Below are 10,606 nucleotides of genomic sequence, written 5' to 3'. Positions count from 1 at the left end.
TAGACTCACTTTGGACGCTGCTCAGTTGCTATGGGCTATTGGCTTAAACTCCTCCCCACTGTTGGGATTTCCTGCTTCCCACAGTCTGCTTTTTCCAGCTTTTAAAATGCAATGGCTGTAAGAGAGAAACAGAAAGCAATAGATGTTTCTCCTCTTGCTAATAAAAAAAAAAGTGAGAACTCAGGAAAAATGTACATCACCCAGGAATATTTTCAGTAGCGTATAACTGGCTATAACTATCATTTTAAATGTGAATGGATGAAACTGTTTGGTAGTCATGATATCATGAGGTTCTTGCCAGAACTTTGCCAAAGAAAAATTGTGCCTCACTAATCTCTTACCTAAGTTTTTTCTTTTTTTTTTTACAGAATCAATTGCAGTTAATGAAGCAAACAATCAGAATAAATATGTTTTCAGCCCAGCACAAGGTGAGCCTGTAACCTTCACTACAGGAATTAAAAGTAATCTGCTTATTAATTACTGTGGGAAAAGTCCGGTAAAATGAGATAATTTGCAGCTAACACACCCCCTAACTCCCCACCCCAATTTGCATTAAAATATGAGGAATGAAGAAGAGTTCAGGAAGACTTACTACAGCAGAGCTGGGTGAGCAGTGAGGTGGGAGATGGCATGCAAAGTGGTGGCTGGCAGGAATAATTAGAGACAGCAGCAATCTAAACTAGTACCGCCAGTTGAAAAATAGGCATGTAGTTCAGATGCCTGAGGTGGATGGTCAGTAGCCTGTGGTGGGTCCTCTCCTATGTGTTCTGAGCGCTCCTCAGAACTCCACAACCTCACAGGACCAGCAGGGCCCCAACCTTGATGCTGTTGGGTTGAACCACTACTTGTGCCCTCCCCACTGCTCAGCACACATTGGCAGTGGGGAAAGGAGCAGGGAGAATTAGATTAAGAAGAAATGGCATAAGAGATTACACCGAGGGTTTGTTGTTGCAGATCACAAATCAGCAATCTGTCTGTCACCAGGAAAAGGATTTAAAATCTAGTCACCACTACAAAACAGGATTTAACAACGGGAGAGCAAACATCAGTGATACAGTTGTTCTGAGTGAGTGGGCTACCTCCCAACAGGCTGCTTATTCTATAATGACCTATTAAAGCAATATTTGCGTCCTCTCTGGAGGATTCTCCACTTGCTTCTTCACTGAGCCAGTCTGGTGGGCGAGAGGAATATGGGAGCTAGAGAGATATGGAAGCCAGTATGACAATACTTGTGCTTCTATATTAAGATTCACTCACATGTTTAACAACGTTATTCCAACCTCTGTTACAGTTTTGACTGATATATATTCTGTTTTCTGAAGATAAGGCCCGTGTTAACTCTCAGGGAATCACAAAATAGAACAAACTTCACCAATCTGTTTTGTATGTTTTCACTGACCTCATGTATGCAATATACTTTGTCTATACAGACAGTTTATTTAGGAGGACTTAAAGAGAAAATTGCAAATAAGAGATGCATTATATTTTTATTCCTGTCTGTAAACCCTTGTTAGTTAGTAAGATTTATATTTGCCTTTAGTCAGAAATATGGTCTCTCACATCTTTTGCCAGTCATGTTTTGGCTTACAGAAGCTACCACAGAAGAGATACTTCACATTTCCAGGTTATCTTTCTTCAGCCAATGACCCAAACATAGTATTCATAAGATTTCAGCGCTCCCTATTGCAGGGGAGGAAGGGCACAATAACACTGAAGTGGAAAGCCCAAGGATAAGAAGGATCTGCATTTATCCCAAATTTCTCACAGCATCAAGTGCTTCTTTGTAACGCTGCAAGTACCATGGTACTCCAGGAAGATTCATTTAACAAAACCACCTGAAATATACACAAACACAGAGACAGAAAAAGCTTTCAGATCCAAAGCCGAATGTAAAAAATTTACAGAGAAAAAATGAAAAGCCAATGTAGGGGAGATTGACTTCTCAAGCCCCGAGGGATTGACACTCTCCTATCAGAATTAGGTAAATACAGCTGCTGCAATGCCAGCCTAAGCTGCAGCCCTCAGAAGTATCAGGCTGGTGGCAGGGTGCAGAATTTGTTTCTGCACTTCTGATTTAATTTTAGTACAACCAAAAGGATTTTAATATTGCTCTTTCTTCCCTAATGAATGATCAAAGTTTTTCCACATCTTCAGATGGAAGCATGCTGGGCACAATTTTTTTTCCTAGTCTATGCCCACACGATGCATTCAGAGCCTCCCAGTGATGTAACATTTCTTGAGGCTCAGAGAAAGAATAAATAAATTAAGCAGTTGTATGAAATATACATCCACATATATAGCTGTGAGGTTCTGGCTTCATACTTGGAGCTCCTTTTTACAAGCTAATCCACTGCCTGGTATGCTTCTGGCTTCCTACTGTGAACTAGTTTACCCCCTTTTAGCCACTTCATGACATATCTGGTACATAATGTTAATGACGTTCTCAGCAAATGAGAAGAATTACAAACAACAGTGACAACAGAGCAATAATCAAGAAGGAGAAGGAAGTTTCTAATGGAAAAATGGAGCCTCCCACAGAGAATTCTGCTTAAAATATCATCTTTCACTAATTGATACGGCCACTGGTGTGGGAGAAGTTGTTGTTTTGCACCTGATTTAGAGTTCAAGGAATACTTAAATCAGACATCGAGTTTGAAGTGCTTATTGTGTTTTTTCTGAAAGCAGTGTTGTAAAAAGAGTATTTTAGAGACCCTGGAAACTCAACAGGCAATGCCAGTGATGCCCCAGCTGTGTGGGAAGGGGCTGGCACAGTGCAGTTTCATATCATTAGGTGGCCTAGATACTCACCCAGGTATACCCACCTCTGCATGAAGGAGGAATTGGGATGATTGCCTACATCCTTACTTTCCAGAGACCAATGCTGCTGGAAAAGGAGGAGGACATGAGGAGAATTAACTCACCTGCTCAGTGAAGGGCTCTCTATGAAACCTGCAGTGGGGCGGGTATGGATTTGTAAGAAGGTTTCTGAAATGAAGAGTGTAATGAAATCCAGGCTGGGTTTCTCAGGCTCCTCAGAAGGAATAAGTGCACGTTGCAGCAGATCTTCTTGTGCCTGAAGCTGTGAATGCAGAGTGACAGTATTCACACAGGACCCCTGGGGACCCTTGAATTCATTCCTGACAAAAAGTAGGCTGCATGTATGTGTTGCTGCATGTAGGAGTTAGCTGCTCCTCTGCCATGAAAGTATCCTCCTCAAAGTTATTTTTGTATAGCCGCTCTTTTTCTCAGTATGCTCAAAGCCTCAAGTTTTAATTGCCTTCTGATGTTTGAGCCTTTAGGATTCATGTTTTTATGATCCTCTTTGGAGCTATTTAATTCATACAAATTTACATAAACGAAAGCTGATTTTTTCCACCTAATAAAGTCCCTGCATTTAAGTAAGCAAACTAAAGATACACATTTCTATCAAAGAACTAACTATTTATTTCAAATGTTTTCCTGCATTATTATTTAAGGGTGTAGGAGGAAGAAGAGAGGGAAGAGTGCAAACCATGAGTGAAGCGGGTCCTCTAACTCCCTTCCTAGCAAACAATGGTTCTTAGACACAGCTTAAGATCACTTTTTCATCTTATTGTTGACTTCCTCAGCATTAACTTTGAGGAAGAGAGGTAATGCTGTTCAGCGGTCTGGCTTAGTGGGAGATAGCAGCAATAGCTACAGGAAGCTTTTTTTAAGCCTTTCTGAAAGCAACATATCAAAGGACAAAAGCTAAGCTACAGAGGACGCTTATTGTGCCAGAACAATAGCACAGATACCCTCACTGGAGCTGGTTAAGATATTTTTTTCAGGAAGCTTTTTATATTGCTGCCAGAAAGTGCCAGCCCATTGAAACTTTTCATGGCAATGTTCTGATGTACTGTTCCTCAGTAAAAGCTTCTTTAATTCGTAACATACACCTGGTCAAAGAAAGAGAAGATAACTCTCCATGATGCACCAACATTGCCATGATTTCCAAGCTACAGTCACTCTTCCTAGATTTTTAAATTAAACTTGAGAAGAACCACATTGGAAAGCAATGACACTCTCCACAGAACAGGGGTTTTATTTTTCCAGCTCTCCCTAGTCCTCCCCTAATGGCAAGGCACCGTGTGTTGGCTCAAAGAACATATGTCTCAGAGAAGCTCTGCCAGGATGGAGGAAGTTGGATTGCTGTTGCTAGAGGGGCAGAGCTGGGGATTCCAAGCTATTTCAGCTGTGCATTTCCGTACTTTTAAAAGTGTTCACATTTCTTTTAGATTTAAAATTGAGGCTGAATTCATAAGTTGCTACAGGTTTTCTTGTAACTTAAACAATTTAGTTCTCTTCAGGCTGCTGCCATATATGATGAACCTTAACCGTGTTCAGTAAGATCTTAAGAACATAAGTATATTGCCAGCATCAATCAAGACTACAGCTGCAATAGCACAGTCATCTGTAAGACTCATGTGCAGAACATAAAAGCATTTTGTGCACTGGAAACCTCTGAATTGGAATGTTAACACCACCAGAGTATTCCTCTACTCTGGGAAGAAACACTACCAGATAGTAAACCCCAATAAACTGAGACAGAACACTGGGATTAGCATCTCATGTCAGAGTAGGTTGGAGTAGATTGGCTTCTTTTTACATAAAAGAATTTCTAGAACAAGGCTGATGTTTCAGAGCTTCTTGATGTTTCACAGTCTCTTGTCTAAAGGTCTGCCTGCAAAAAGCAGCAGTTCACTCCATAGTGACTCACTTCAGTAGATATAACACAGAAAACCTCCCCAGCGGCACTTTATTCTGAGTCACATTTCTCTGAAGTAGCATCTATTCAATGTACATGGACCGACTGTCACCTTACTCGATCAATTAAAACCTGGAGCATTGCATAAACATTACTAGAGGAAACATATAGCCTAATGGATTTGCAGCTGCAATGGTGATGGAATACATCTGCATAACAATAAAGTTATCACACAGCATCAGTCTCCTGCTTTTAGAGCTTTTCTTTGTATTTTTTAAATAACTGCTTTTATATGTCAGGGTCTTAAGGCAGCACCTAGAGGATTATCAGGAATAGCTGGATATAGTTGCGTATGTGTGCCTATGTATGTATTTAAACGCATTATACAGATATATATACACACACATACATACATGTATATACAATTATATATTGTATATACACATACATACACAGACACAAACTATTTTTCTACATAAATTGCTTTGGTTGGCTATTGCTTGAAAGCATGGTGCAAGAGAGAGCTCAAAGACTTGCAGCAGAGTTGTGGTACGCTGCTGCCACGTACCATCGGTGCTCCCAGAGGGAATCTGGCCGAAGTCAAAGCAGCCTCCATGGGCCAAGGGAGCACGTCGTAGTGAAGCGCCCAGGGCGGCCAGCGGGCAGGCAGGGCAGGAACTGCAGGCACAGGGGCAGAGTGAAAAATAAAGACTTCACTTGCCTCCTATCAGCAAACTGACAGGAGGTGCAAACTTGAAATTCCCCCGAACTTCTACTAAGTGTTTCAAGCCTATTCAAGATAATAAGATAAAAATGGATAATTATAAGTATGGAATATTAAGGGGAAAAACTACAGTATACCCACAGAAGTTAAATGAAAGCTTAACAATTATAACTATTGACAAACTTGACATACACAACTTTTGTTACTCATAATTAAGTAGTAATCCTGCTTAACAGTGTTCTGGGAAGGAAATGTGGCTTTCTCAGTAAAGACAACAGTTGTGGCTCTTACCCCAGTTATACTCTAGACATGTACAAGGTCAGCATTATGTTCGAACTTTAACCTTAACTTCCTTCATGTCCAAGAGAGAGAAATTAGTATAGAATCATAGAATCATTTAGGTTGGAAAATACCCTTAAGATCATCAAGTCCAACCGTTAACCTAACTGCCAAGTTCACCACTAAACCATGTCCCTCAGCACCACATCTACACATCTTTTAAGTACCTCTAGGGATGGTCACTCAACCAATTCCCTGGGCAGCCTGTTCTGATGCTTGACAAGACATTTTGGGGTGTGTTTCATTTGATCTCTTAGATATGGCATTTAGCAGGAGACTAATTGTGTCCCAGACTCCATCAACTGTATTGATTCAATCTCTGTAAAGAGGACCTAAGGAGACTCACAGATAGAGATGTTGGCTCTTACTCGGATACTATTTTGGGTAGTGTTTGCAAAGACAGTTGCTGATACTTCCCAGGTTTCCTCAGTTCCCTCCCTCACCCCTCCCACACACCTTTCATGGTAGAGTCCTCTCTCTTGCTGTCTTTTTTTTCCCAACCCCTGCAGCACAAGAGAATCATGGTTCCCAGTATAGGATTTGGTTGCAATGTGGTGTGAAGGGCAGTCATCTTGGTGAACCATCGTGATCTGTACAGGGGGCTCTGGTGCTTGCAGGGACCATTTCCCCTGCCTGCACCTGCACTCAGTGCTTTCAGCAGGATGCGATGCCAATAGCCCTGTGCTAGATGAGAGGAACCCAGGCAGTTGTAGCTGTGGTGAAAGAGCACGTCCCAAGGCTGTGGAGTTGTGTTGCCATTTGGAAAGGCTGTCTCCTTACTGTGCTCCTGGATAAGGGAACACAGGGGTACTGTCCTTGCATATTTAAGCAGGGTTAAATAAAGGGTTTAACTAACAAAGCACTTGGAAGGAGGTCAAGTCTCACCTGCACTTTGGTCGTGGTGTCTGTTTCTTGGGTTAATGAGGCCATCAAGGGGAACACGGAGTCAGGGTGCAGTATTGATGCACATATCATTTACTACACTGAGGGTTGCTATGGAATGCAGAGGTATAATGCAGGGCAAAACACAACATGCATGAGCAGAGAAATGTATGGATATTCATTTCTCAAAGAAAGGGTATGATATTTAGCTGAGTTGTGTAAAAGATTGGCTTCAACAGCAGGCAGGCCAGTTATGTATCTCAGGAGGTGTGATCACGCTGCATATATCACACCTGTGCTACGGCATATAACAGTTTTTGAGGAAGAGAAAGAACTTAAACGGCTAAGTAGATGTGCTGATTTAGCTCAGTGATAAGTGACATTTTGGGAGCAGAAAGAAGGGGTGGTTAGATTTCTGAGTGGATTGGATGACATGTAACATTTGCACCCTCACCACTGATATGGGGAATCACAGCCGCTCCCTGTAACTATACAGTCATTGTCCAGCTCTCCATGAACTTGCCTGTGTGTGGAGCATCTTTCAAGCCTCACTTCATATTAAGCACGGCCTTCCACAACATTAGCATTATGATCCATACATATCCTTCATGGATTTGTGTTTTCATGGATTTTCATTGTCATATAGAAATTATAGACCCCAAATTAATCATATCTATATTTAACAGTTTCCAGTGCTGGAATAATTCTGTACTACCTAGCACTTCGTACCTATGATTAATAGCCTTAATATTCTCCTCACTATACACATATATTTTACCTGATACTGATACTATACTGCCACCTTTAATTTCAGTAATTTAAGGTATTCTTTCAATGTTTAAAAACTATATCAATTTCAAGTGAAATTGCAATCCATATATTATTTAAGTCATTTTAAGCTTCAAGTCACTTTATATGACATCATTTCAATTATATCCTCGCTCAATATATACAGCACTTACTTACTCATAAAAGAGAATGAGTTAGTCAGATGTACAGAGTTTTCAAGGTCACTATATTGTTAATAAAACTTGTTAACTGACACAGGCATTAGTCATAAAAAGCTGAGTAAATGTAATGATTAAGCCACTCACAGCTCCTCGCCATTCTGTTACATCCTGCCTGCTGAAGAGAGAATTTTTATTTTGGGGCCTGATTTAAACTTACTTAAGTCAGTGGAAAAACTCCCTGTGGCTTCACTGGGCTCCGTATCAGACTGCCACTAAATAACAGAACCACACTCACAAAAAGAGCAGACAACAGGTTGATAACTCGGGCAGACTCCTACATATCAGCTCCTGCCACAGCTCATAGCTGTAGTGTTCATATCGGCAAAACAGATGGAGCTTGACCAAGCTCTACGTGGAACTGGTGGAATAAAATTACATTTTATTTCTTCAGACATCCCTTACTGCAGAAAGCACAGAATTTCCCTGCTGCAGAAAGCATGGAGTAATTGTTGTTTGGGTTTGCTGGGGGGTTGTTGATCCCCCAATGGTAGGCTGTTATTCATTTGCTGGGTGCAAGGGACCAAAGCAGAGTATACGTGCAACATGCAACCATACAGCGTGCAACAGAGTCATCAATAACCAAATGGAGACACTTCAATTTAATGAAAACTCCTGGCAAAGATCAAAACAGATGAGCTCCCTTTTAGGGAGGAGGAGTACATTATTTCTGTATACATTACCACCCTATACTGAATACTAATAAGTATTATGTATTCTGTTTAAAAGTGAAGAATTTTGTCTGGCCTGTGTCTGCTCTGCCTTACCCAGACAGTCACCGGTGCTGTGAGATATTAGGTATTTGAATGAACCTTGCCAGATGAAAAGTTGGGAGGCTGGAAAGAAGACTAAGGCATTGTCAGTGCCAATATATACAGTACAGGATGAATCACGTCCTATGTGGGATCCCACATCTCACCTAGTATGAGACATCTTGGATACTTCTAAATCTGAGCTAGTCATCCTAATCTCCCTTGGAAAATGGAAAGATGGCAACTTTAGGGTGCCATTTAAATGACCTCCTGTAGGCATTGTCTTTAGTGTGAAATGAATTATGCCATTGACTCCGGTGAGTATACTGAATAAATCTCCATTGACCGTACAAGGGTCCAAAGAAGACTCACTTATATGTAGGTTTCCCCGTGATGAGATTCATTCAAGACAGTCCTGCCCAAAAGCATCTGCTGCTGGGGACCACAATGCAAAAGAAAGACCAAGTTGTCAGTATACTTTGCCACCAAAATGGGCAGAATCCCCCCTGGCAATGCTGAACCACAGCAATACCCCCTTGGGAAGCAGAGTCTGCCACAGAGACTAAGGGAGCAGGGAAATCCTCTGTGAGGAGACCGTCTACTGCAGTCCCATGTAGAAGCAAGGGATTGCATACAAGAGAAAAAGTCCGGTTGAATGGACAACTTGCTAAACACAAACATACTTACACGACGTGTATATAAGGTGTCTACAGACTCCAGAGAGTGAGGCATTAAATACACTGGAAAGTAGTGGAGAAAAGGTAGCACCTCAGCCAGAAAGCTCATCTGGTTACCATCAGCAAGACAGTCAAGACTTTCTCATTAGGTAGAGCTGGAAAAAACAGAGTGTATGAACAGTATCATCAGTGTCACACAGCAGAGGGACAACAGCAGGAAGGTGAAAGGACTTGTCCTCCTAGTAGTAATAATAATAAGGGAATGTTTAATTCAAAATCCAAGACACTTGAAAGATGTATCCAGAAGGTACAACAGAACAGCAGCAAAACCATGTCCTTTGATGCAATTCATTTATTGGCACTACAGCCCCTGCCAAGGCCAGCTGCCACGGAAACAGCTTTTTCTAAACAAAGCAAATCCTAATCCAGCATGGTCCTGAGAAAGGAAAATCAAGGTTTCGGGAGAGGGAACAGAAAGAAGCAGCAGTCCATGCACACGGTTAGACTGCTGTTGGCAAAGCAGCTAGAAAATGGAGCTATAGAATTCTCTTAAAAATTTGCAGTTTATGTAAACAAGCATTCCTACATTATTGTGTGCGGTTCATGAAACAGTACAGATACATGCAGAATTTTGTTTAGTCAATAGAATTATTTTCATCTCCTAACATTATTTTGATCTCTTTTATCTCCTATTTTTGCCTGAAAATACTCTTAACAAATCTTAAGCAATATCTTAATAGGCAAATATAGCTGGAAAAGTGATGAATAATTTTTTTTTATTATTGTCAATGATGTGTTCATTATACTCACGTGATAATCACTCCTCTTCCTCTTTTACTTTTGTCTTCATCTTCCCATAATCCTAGGCTGTAAGGACTAAAAAAAATAAATAAATCTGCACTTATTTATGTATGTGCATTTTTCTGTAAAGTGCCTAGGACAACCCAGATCGATGCAATGATACTGCCACTCCTGCCTTGTGCTGCTCAGAGAGCCCAGAAAGGCTGGGGGGGATGAGATGGGGGGTGGCTCAGTCAAGTGGGCAGAAGTGTCTGGAGTGAATTGCGTGTGGCAGTGGGGAGAAGAGAATTCAGAGCAGAAGTCAAGGTGAAGGGCGGTGAATGTTTGGGATGCGAGGATGGAGCGTGAGGTCTTGGCTAACTGAAATGGTTTTGAAGCTGCAAGAATAGGAAAATCAGTAGGGTTTAGCAACGGCACAAGCGCAGGTCAAGTGGAAAAGGCAGAGGAAAACTATAACACAGTTTCCATGTCTGAAACAAAGACGGAGAAGCTGAGAATCAAAGACAAGGTAAATGCAGGAAAGACAGGGTAAATAGGATTTTTGAAAACACCTAAATTCTTAGTCCTTCTAAGTCTCTCTTGCTTTCAGTGTCCTACTCAGAAGCAACAGATAGAGCTGAAAAACCCCACCAAAGGAGAAGAGGTCTAATCAGGCTGAGCCAGAGATGGACATCAAGCATGCAAATGGAGTGGTAAAG

The sequence above is a fragment of the Numenius arquata genome, chromosome 12 (assembly GCF_964106895.1).
Source record: "Numenius arquata chromosome 12, bNumArq3.hap1.1, whole genome shotgun sequence".
NCBI classification, from domain to species: domain Eukaryota; kingdom Metazoa; phylum Chordata; class Aves; order Charadriiformes; family Scolopacidae; genus Numenius; species Numenius arquata.
The sequence above is the reverse complement of the archived record's forward strand: the minus strand, read 5'-3'. Positions refer to the sequence as shown.